This window comes from Triticum dicoccoides, chromosome 4A (assembly GCF_002162155.2).
Source record: "Triticum dicoccoides isolate Atlit2015 ecotype Zavitan chromosome 4A, WEW_v2.0, whole genome shotgun sequence".
In the NCBI taxonomy this organism is placed as follows: domain Eukaryota; kingdom Viridiplantae; phylum Streptophyta; class Magnoliopsida; order Poales; family Poaceae; genus Triticum; species Triticum dicoccoides.
Window position 1 is genome coordinate 595,751,584 of NC_041386.1, and position 11,316 is coordinate 595,762,899.

Genomic DNA, 11,316 nt, shown 5'->3' on the forward strand with positions numbered 1-11,316 from the left:
GCATGCAATTGCACCAAAGTGTCCGTACATGTGGGCACGGCCAACGTAGGCCCCCACGCAAGGTTGGAACAAAAACGGACACAAAACGGACGTTGCGTCACGTCCGGGCAGTGTTTTTGTGATTTTCGACCTGGAAAACCCTAGAAAATGCGCCGAGCGCCGGAAAAATACGAGAATTGGCGTGTGTGATGTAGATGGTGATGGCAACGTGTGGAAAAAATGTCGTGACGTTTGACGGAGTAGAAAAAAAAACCGTAGTTGGGAACCCCTTCCCCGGCAGACCGAGAAGTAGCTGGTTGCACTGGGGCTACGTGATCGCATGCATGCAATTGCACCAAAGTGTCCGTACATGTGGGCACGGCCAACGTAGGGCGCCACTCGCCCCCTCCCACGGCCCACGCCCACTCCCCTCCCCCGCGCGCTGCCGAACTCACGCCAGTTTAGTCCCACCTCGGAAGCGGAGGGGCACGAGGAGCGACTTAAATAGCTGCCTCCGCCCCCTCTTTCGAACTCCTCTCTTATCACACTGCCCGCAGCCCCGTTGGACCCCGTTGCCGGGCCCATTAGTGGGCTCTATCAGCCGCCCGAGTCGCCCCTTTCGGGCTTGATTTGGGTGTATGATTTGTTCCCCACTATGGGCCCGGCTGCGGTGGTTGGGCATATTTTTTTTCTGAATATTTTAAAAAAAATATTATTTTACTTTTACGAAAGTGCAGAACAAATATACTCATTTAAAAAAATGTACGCAATCTTTGCATGCATGCACCTAGGAATCATATAGAAACAGTACAAATAAACATAATTTCCAAACAGTACAAATAAACAGAATTTCAAAACAGTACAAATAAACAGAATTTCGAAACTTCATATAGAAACAGTATAAATCATCATGTAACAGTACAAATCAAGTTTTCTGGCACACATGTGCGAATAAAAATAGCATAGGTTATTCAGACATGACTCGTGCGATCACTTTTATTCTTCCTACAAACCAAGTTGCGTCTCTACGCCCAGTTCCTGAACAAAACATAAAGAAATGGGTGAGAAAATATAGTTGGTAAAATCAAAGTAGCAACATAACAAAAATAAAAAGGTTGCAAGTCACTTCTCGTTCTTACTGCATGTAGCCTTGTTATGACCTGGGAGACCACACAGACTGCACAAAGGACCACTTTTCTTCTCTGTAAAATCTTTTGGCCTACCATTCTTTGTAACGTCGGGGCCCCCCTTCGACCGCCCCTTCTTAGGTGCACCCTTCGTCGAAACTTTCTGAGGATCACCAATACCAGGCTCAACTTGTTGCGCCTGACTTGCCTCCTTCTTCAACATAGCATACCTTCTACTTCCTATAAGTTCCTCCTCTGAAATCTTTTTCTGCGCTATTATGTTGTCCAGACACTTCATCAACTCGTCGTACAAGAAGGGATCATTTGCTGCAACATGAGCAGCTTCTGCGGTTTTAATGGTTATTGCACTATACCGTTCTCTCTCCAATGGCCCTGACCAACCCCATCCAAACATATCACTCTTCCGCTGCACAGGCAACCCATCTCTCGCATGTTTGGACAACCGATGCATGACACAACACTTTGGTATTTTAGTTAAGTTCAGATGATGGAGAACAAACAGAATGTGTTTGCATGGCAGCCCTTTCCGAACCATCCTAAGACAACTGCATGTAATAGTTTGTTCTGAGTTACCTGGTTTATAAACAATATTGTACCTGAACTTGTGGTTATCCTTCCATGTCACCATGAATGTTTGACGCCCAATTCCCACGAGCGTCTCAAATATCTCCAGCTGACCCATCTTATGCAAATCATCTTGCAGGATGTAGAAATTAGCAGGTGTGAATACTTTGGCGGCATGCTCCTCAAGGGCCTTATATTCAGTAACCGACGGTGGTTCCTTTTGGAATGCCTCGCAGTCATCGTACGCCTCGTTCTCACGCAGGCGAACTATACAGTTCTCATAATGCACCACCAAATCAACAATTGTCATACCGTAGTCCAGGTGAAGGTGAAGGCAGGAGTTGAGGCTTTCACTCCTCTGGTTACTTCGCATACCAAGGAAAAAACCATCGGAAAGATATGAAGCTGCCCAAAGTCTCCTCTTCCTGTACATCCTGTCAAGCCACTCTTCGGTTCTATCCGTCTTCCACTTATCATAGAAAGCTTTTCATCTCTGCTCAAAGTTCGCTTGAGAGGTGGCATAGTACAGGAGTGATCTGAACTCATCCAGTGACTTGTAATGCAGGTGCCTTTGCATATTTTTCTCGATATGCCAGGAGCAAAGACGATGGAAAACATCTGAAAGGACAGTCCGAATAGCCCGGATCATTGCAGCGTCACCGTCTGTGATTATTGACTTTGGCTTCACCTGACAGTTTGCCTTCATAAATGTCTGCAGCAGCCACACGTATGTCCCTTCCGTCTCGTCAGCAATGATGGCACAACCAAACACTGTGGTGCAACGGTGGTTGTTAACTCCGACAAAGGGGACGAACGGCATACCGTATCTGTTCATCTTATACGTGCTATCAAACACGATCACATCTCCGTAGTCCTGATAGTCCCTCCACGACTGTGCATCGCACCAGAACATACTCTTCAATCGCCCTTTCTTGTCACGTACATACTCAAAAAAAACTCAGGGTCCTTCTCCTTCCTGCTCCTCATAATGCCAACTGCCGTCTCTGCATCTCCCTTTGCAATGAGCTTCGTTTTTTCTCTGCAACAAAGATTGTAAATGTCCCTCCTGATAAGCCCGCACTTATCGTACGAACCGTATCTGCTGATGAAGTTGTCCATTATAATATGCTTTCTTATCCCGGCTGCTTCCATCGCCAATATCTCCGCCCTTTGGCCATCTCCAATCCGTCTGTGTGACAAAAAAAAAACAAACCTCGTCCGGCCGAGCCATCGCGTGGTTGTGATCATCCACGAATGATGCGACGAACCAAACGCCACGTTCTCTGTCCAGCTTCACCACCATATGTGCACCGCAGTCGCAACGAGTCTCCGGTCTAAGCCTGCGCTTGCGGCCCTCCATGGTTATGAACTTGCTCTGCCTTCTCCCTGCCCTGGAGCAAAGAAACCGCCGGTACCGTATCATTCCCGAAGCACCTCGTTTCACCTTCTGTTTCCTGATACTAAACCCGTGCTCTCTGGCGTGATTGTTGTAGAATATGTATGCATCCCCTTGCAACCGAAAGGTCATAGCCATGACCTTCCAATGTGTCTCAAGCATCTTCTGCTCCCTTTGAGCCTCCTCAATATCAATCTCTCCCTCATGGTCATCAAGTACAGGACCATCTGACTCCTCCTACAACATTCATTTGAAAATATATATGTCAATTACTATCATTTAAATCATACTATTGATCGATGTACAACATCTAGCAACTAACCTGGCTCAAGTTATCTGCAAATGATTCCTGCCAACTATGTTGCACATTGTCAACATCCACATCTTCCTGTAAATTTGTACACAAAATATATAGTTAGCCATGCCATACTTTGCAAATTCAAAAATAAAAACAAAATATACGCCACTTACGTTGTCGCTATTTGCACCATGTTCATTATTATCAAAATCCTCCGGAGGTAAGATATCATATGACGAGACGAAATCGTTGTCGCTGATGTCATCATCTTCGTTCAAATTATCGTTATCGGTCTTAGTCACCTTATCAGTACCATTCTCATCCCTCCCGAATGCTGATTCTTCGTCCATGTCAACACGCCAAACTCACAGAACTGCAAAACATCATGTGTTAGGTTTAGTACAATGCATCATGCCCAAAGCAACGCTAGTTCTATAAATCATGCCCTAGTCCGTAGAGGAGGCGCTGCGGCGGGAGGTTTTGATGAACCCTAAACCCTAAATCAGTACATGCATGAACTAGCCCTCACTTCTATTCATCATGCCCGCCCCATGCCCGCTAGGTTTAGATGACAAACCTTGGCCCGCGGTGTAGACATCGCCGGCGTTCGACGACAGCGCTGCGGAGGCGGCGTCAGACGTCGGGCCCTTCACGTCCCTGGCGTAGGACGACGACGGTGAGATGCAACGACGGACGACGTTGCGACGGCGAGGGTGGTGTCGGACGGGGTTCGGGCGGCGAGGGCGGTGTCAGACGTCGGGCCCTTCACGTCCGTGTCGTCGGACGACGGTGAGATGCGGCGACGGGCGACGTTGGGACGGCGAGGGCGGCGACGGGCGACGTTGGGATGGCGAGGGTGGCCTCGGACGGGGTTCGGACGGCGGCGATCCGCGGCGGCGGCGATCGGCCACTTTGGAACTACCGTGATAGGCGGGCGGGCGACCAGATGGGCGGGCGAGAAGATGGGGGCGGGCCTAGATCGTGGGTAGTTTTTGCGGGCGGGCGACCAGATGGGTAGTTTTTTTTTCAACGGCGTATACGTATGCCTGGCAGAGCCGTACAATACGAGGTGGGTATACGTTTCTTCCGTATGCCCATTCTGCCCTTCTACGTTTTGTTTGGGGGGGGGGTCTACCGAAGCAAGCCCCTTGAGGTTAATGGTGTTGTTGTTGCTGTTGTGTGCTAAGATGGTGGCGGCGAGTTGGGGGATGTAGTGACCGGCATAGCTCTCCCCGGTGATGTACAAGGGGCGTGCCTTGTACTCGGGGAACATGTCGAGCCAGCTGACGAGGAAGACGTAGGCGTCCTGGGCAGCCATTGGATCCCCCATCTTGTCGTAGTCGGAAGACGTGTTTGAGTAGGAGAATCCCACGCCGGTGGGTGATTCCAGGAAGATGACGTTGGCCACTGCAAGTTTTGGTGGTGCGAGGTACATAAGGTTTTAATATATACATTTACAAAGTTTGACCATATTTATAGAAAACAACACGAACATTTAAAATAACAAATATAAAATATATTCAATGATGAGTCTAATAATATTGATTAGATCTAATGTATTGGAGGCAGTGACATTTCAAAATTAGAATGGATGGTTACCGTTGTTCCAGGCATGCTTGTTCCTCGTGAGGGTTTTGCCGTCCCTGTTTGCACGGAAAGGACCCAATTCTCGCATTGCTCCATGGCCGAGCGACGAGCATCCAGGCCCTGCTCCACATCAAACCCTTCTCATGTTGCAAGTGTACTTTCACGGTGCAACATAATTCACACTAGCTAGCTGTAGTGTCTTTCTTACCTCCGTTGAGCCAGAGGAGGAGTGGTTTCGCCGTCGCATCGCCGGGCGCTTCAACGAAGTAGTAGAAGAGAGCGCGGCCATTGTGGCTGCCGACAGTCACGTACCCACCGTACTGGTCGAAGTCAACACCCTTTGGCTGCCCTGGCAGGGCCGGGATCTTGTCGGCCACCTTCAGAGCACCGTGGTCGGAGGCGGGGTACTCATCTGTTCGGAGGCTGCCGAGAACTGACTTGTCATATAAAGTAGGATCACTAGTGGTGGTGGTGGTGGTGGTGCTTCTTCTTCTAGATAAAATGAATTTGGTGAGATGGGCCTCCTGAGATGCACGGGCGTGCAATGCCAAAGTGGGAATAAAAAGTAAAAGGTGCAATGCAGCAACAGCAGTAAACTTCCCCATATCTCGAATCTCCCCAATGATCGTGTGTGAGTGATATCGGTGGTGGTGGAATCGTGGGGTTTTTTATAGGCCATGGAGGCGTGGAGGTTGTGCTATATTTTTTGGGAGTGTATATATGTATTTATGACCAATACTCCATATCATCTGCACAATATCAAATCCAGATCTACCATGATACTATGTTTTATAACTATAGATTGGATGGATATTTTTTCTGGTGTATATTTAACAGAAATTTCATGCTTTAATTACATTTATTATATACCAAAAAACTACATCAAGCTAGTAGTATCAAACATCTATAAAAATGATTAAACTATTTGTGCGGCGCCACCCTATTATAGTCTTGCGAATGCTGCACCATCCCTTCTCTTTCTCTCACATGCATACAACCAAAGATATCAATCTATGGAAGCGTAATAGCACTGAGAATCTTTTTTTGTTTTGAATTTTCAATAACTTTTTTTCTCTCCAACCGTGTATTGATTGACGATCAGTTTCAACATTCGCTTTGTTACGACTAATCTATGAAAGTAGATCTCATGTTGACGTGCTTTAATTTTTTGCACTAATAAACATGTTATAGGCTTATAGCCACTTGTTTACTAGGTTATCACCATGTCACAACCACTAATTTGTTCCTATGTTATAGTTTGAGCATTTTCAGCAGCTTCCAAAAAAACCTCTCCCTGTAAGGGTTTATTGGGGCTCTTCCAATAAATTTATTGGGTTTTACAGGTGTGCACCACTTAGCAAGATCACATAATCAAACTTGTAGTCGGTGCTAATCAAACTTGTAGTCGGTGCAGAGACCGAAAGCAGAATAAAATTCTTCATTGGATGAACGAAATATGTATATGGCAACCGTGTGGCAGATTGCGAAACTGCCACACGCATGCAGCGCCATCAGTTCCTTCCCGATCTCCTTCCTTTCTCGCACGTTCTTTCCGACTGACCTCTCGATTTCTTTCCTTTCCCGCACACCTTCCGATCTCCTTCCTTTCCCGCATGCCCTCCCTCGATTTTATCGAGTGCCTTCCTAATTTTCGTAATCGTCAATTATGGCACCACGCGCCTTTCCGATTTTCGGCAAAAATAATGCTTGGACCAGGATTTGATCTCTGGTCTGCAGGTAATCAATAAAAGGAGCTAACCACCTCACCTATGATACTCATTGTTGAACAAGCTAAGGGAAATACTCCCTCCTTCCATCTATATAGGGCCTAATGCGTTTTTCGAGGCTAACTTTGACCAAATGTTAGAGCAATAATATATGACATGCAACTTACACAAAGCACATCATCAAATTCGTATGTGAAAGGAGCTTTCAATGATATAATTTTTACATTATGCATGTCATGTAGTATTAATTTTATCAATAGTCAAAGGCGGTCTTGAAAAACGCATTAGGCCCTATATAGATGGAAGGAGGGAGTACTGTTTTTGACATGTTTTTGCCTTCAATATGTTAGCACTGAAAAACTTTTTGTTCCAAGCATCGTGGTAACTTTGATCATTGGGAATGAATTTGTTGAACCCGCCTCCCGATAATTTCTGTAAATAGCACAATAACATTCACGCCATAGACCTGATAATTTAGATACAAACTGAAGGAAATATGCCCTAGAGGCAATAATAAAGTTATTATTTATTTCCTTATTTCATGATAAATGTTTATTGTTCATGCTAGAATTGTATTAACCGGAAACATAATACATGTGTGAATACATAGACAAACAGAGTGTCACTAGTATGCCTCTACTTGACTAGCTCGTTAATCAAAGATGGTTATGTTTCCTAACCATGGACAAAGAGTTGTTATTTGATTAACGGGATCACATCATTAGATGAATGATCTGATTGACATGACCCATTCCATTAGCTTAGCACCCGATCGTTTAGTATGTTGCTATTGCTTTCTTCATGACTTATACATGTTCCTATGACTATGAGATTATGCAAATCCCGTTTTCCGAAGGAACACTTTGTGTGCTACCAAACGTCACAACGTAACTGGGTGATTATAAAGGAGCTCTACAGGTGTCTCCAAAGGTACATGTTGGGTTGGCGTATTTCGAGATTAGGATTTGTCACTCCGATTGTCGGAGAGGTATCTCTGGGCCCTCTCGGTAATGCACATCACTTAAGTCTTGCAAGCATTGCAGCTAATGAGTTAGTTGTGAGATGATGTATTACGGAACGAGTAAAGAGACTTGCCGGTAATGAGATTGAACTAGGTATTGGATACCGACGATCGAATCTCGGGCAAGTAACATACCGATGACAAAGGGAACAACGTATGTAGTTATGCAGTCTGACCGATAAAGATCTTCGTAGAATATGTAGGAGCCAATATGGGCATCCAGGTCCCGCTATTGGTTATTGATCGGAGATGTGTCTCGGTCATGTCTACATTGTTCTCGAACCGTAGGGTCCGCACGCTTAAAGTTACGATGACAGTTTCATTATGAGTTTATGTATTTTGATGTACCGAAGGTTGTTCGGAGTCCCGGATGTGATGACGGACATGACGAGGAGTCTCGAAATGGTCGAGACATAAAGATCGATATATTGGAAGCCTATATTTGGACATCGGAATCGTTCCGGGTGAAATCGGCATTTTACCGGAGTACCGGGGGGTTACCGGAACCCCCCCGGGGGTTATTGGGCCTACATGGGCCTTGAGGGAGAAGAGAGAAGGAGGCAGGAGGTGGCCGCGCGCCCCTCCCCTTCCTAGTCCGAATAGGACAAGGGAAGGGGGGCGGCGCCCCCCTTTCCTTCCCCTCTTCCTCCTCTTTCCCCCCTTCTCCTTCTCCAACTAGGAAAGAAGGGAGTCCTACTCCCGGTGGGAGTAGGACTCCCCCCTGGCGCGCCCCTCCTTGGCCGGCCGCCCCCTCCCCTTGGCTCCTTTATATACGGGGGCAGGGGGGCACCCTAGGACACAAGTTGATCTTCGTGATCGTTCCTTAGCCGTGTGCGGTGCCCCCCTCCACGATATTACACCTCGATCATATTGTAGCGGTGCTTAGGCGAAGCCCTGCGACGGTTAAACATCAAGATCGTCACCACGCTGTTGTGCTGACGAAACTCCTCCCCGAAGCTTTGCTGGATCGGAGCCCGGGGTGCGTCATCGAGCTGTACGTGTGTCAAGAACTCGGAGGTGCCGGAGTAACGGTGCTTGGATCGGTTGGACCGGGAAGACGTACGACTACTTCCTCTACGTTGCGTCAACGCTTCCGCTTCGGTCTACGAGGGTACGTAGACAACACTCTCCCCTCTCGTTGCTATGCATCACCATGATCTTGCGTGTGCGTAGGAAAATTTTGAAATTACTACGTTCCCCAACAGTGGCATCCGAGCCTAGGTTTTATGGTTTGATGTTATATGCACGACTAGAACACAAGTGAGTTGTGGGCGATATAAGTCATACTGCTTACCAGCATGTCATACTTTGGTTCGGCGGTATTGTTGGATGAAGCGGCCCGGACTGACATTACGCGTACGCTTACGCGAGACTGGTTCTACCGCCGTGCTTTGCACACAGGTGGCTGGCGGGTGTCAGTTTCTCCAACTTTAGTTGAACCGAGTGTGGCTACGCCCGGTCCTTGCGAAGGTTAAAACAACACCAACTTGACAAACTATCGTTGTGGTTTTGATGCGTAGGTAAGATTGGTTCTTGCTTAAGCCCGTAGCAGCCACGTAAAACTTGCAAGAAACAAAGTAGAGGACGTCTAACTTGTTTTTGCAGGGCATGTTGTGATGTGATATGGTCAAGACATGATGCTAAATTTTATTGTATGAGATGATCATGTTTTGTAACTGAGTTATCGGCAACTGGCAGGAGCCATATGGTTGTCGCTTTATTGTATGCAATGCAATCGCCCTGTAATGCTTTACTTTATCACTAAGCGGTAGTGATAGTCGTAGAAGCATAAGATTGGCGAGACGACAACGATGCTACGATGGAGATCAAGGTGTCGCGCTGGTGACGATGGTGATCTTGACGGTGCTTCAGAGATGGAGATCACATGCACAAGATGATGATGGCCATATCATATCACTTATATTGATTGCATGTGATGTTTATCTTTTATGCATCTTATCTTGCTTTGATTGACGGTAGCATTATAAGATGATTCCTCACTAAATTTCAAGATAAAAGTGTTCTCCCTGAGTATGCACCGTTGCCAAAGTTCGTCGTGCCCAGACACCACGTGATGATCGGGTGTGATAAGCTCTATGTCCATCTACAACGGGTGCAAGTCAGTTTTGCACACGCAGAATACTTAGGTTAAACTTGACGAGCCTATCATATGCAGATATGGCCTCGGAACACTGAGACCGAAAGGTCGAGCGTGAATCATATAGTAGATATGATCAACATAGTGATGTTCACCATTGAAAGCTACTCCATTTCACGTGATGATCGGTTATGGTTTAGTTGATTTGGATCACGTGATCACTTAGAGGATTAGAGGGATGTCTATCTAAGTGGGAGTTCTTAAGTAATATGATTAATTGAACTTTAATTTATCATGAACTTAGTCCTGGTAGTATTAGCATATCTATGTTGTAGATCAATAGCTCGCGTTGTTGCTTTCATATGTTTATTTTGATATGTTCCTAGAGAAAAATTGTGTTGAAAGATGTTAGTAGCAATGATGCGGATTGGATCCGTGATCTGAGGTTTATCCTCATTGCTGCACAGAAGAATTATGTCCTTGATGCACCGCTAAGTGACAGACCTATTGCAGGAGCAGATGCAGACGTTATGAACGTTTGGCTAGCTCAATATGATGACTGCTTGATAGTTTAGTGCACCATGCTTAACGGCTTAGAATCGGTACTTCAAAGACGTTTTGAACGTCATGGACCATATGAGATGTTCCAGGAGTTGAAGTTAATATTTCAAGCAAATACCCGAGTTGAGAAATATGAAGTCTCCAACAAGTTCTATAGCTAAAAGATGGAGGAGAATAGCTCAAGCAGTGAGCATGTGCTCAGATTGTTTGGGTACTACAATCACTTGAATCAAGTGGGAGTTAATCTTCCAGATAAAATAGTGATTGACAGAATTCTCTAGTCACCATCACCAAGTTAGTAGAACTTCGTGATGAACTATAATATGCAAGGGATAACGGAAACAATTCCCAAGCTCTTCGTGATGCTGAAATCGATGAAGGTAGAAATCAAGAAAAACATCAAGTGTTGATGGTTAATAAGACCACTAGTTTCAAGAAAAGGGCAAAGGGAAGAAGGGGAACTTCAAGAAGAACAGCAAGCAAGTTGCTGCCAGTGAAGAAGCCCAAGTCTGGTCCTAAGCCTGAGACTAAGTGCTTCTACTATAAAGGGACTGGTCACTGGAAGCAGAACTGCCCCAAGTATTTGGCGGATAAGAAGTATGGCAAAGTGAACAAAAGTATATTTGATATACATGTTATTGATGTGTACTTTACCAGTGTTTATAGCAACCCCTCAGTATTTGATACTGGATCAGTTGCTAAGAGTAGTAACTCGAAACAGGAGTTGCAGAATAAACAGAGACTAGTTAAGGGTGAAGTGACGATGTGTGTTGGAAGTAGTTCCAAGATTGATATGATCATCATCGCACACTCCCCTATACTTTCGGGATTAGTGTTGAACCTAAATAAGTGTTATTTGGTTTTTGCGTTGAGCATGAATATGATTTGATCATGTTTATTGCAATACGGTTATTCATTAAAGTTAGAGAATAATTGT

At 45.6% G+C, this 11,316-nt stretch overlaps 1 pseudogene; it reads right to left on the minus strand.

Moving 5' to 3' along the window:
* The window catches only part of LOC119283738, a 9,784-nt pseudogene extending 4,207 nt beyond the window's left edge, over positions 1-5,577 (minus strand).
* Between the last annotated feature and the right edge of the window lie 5,739 nt (positions 5,578-11,316).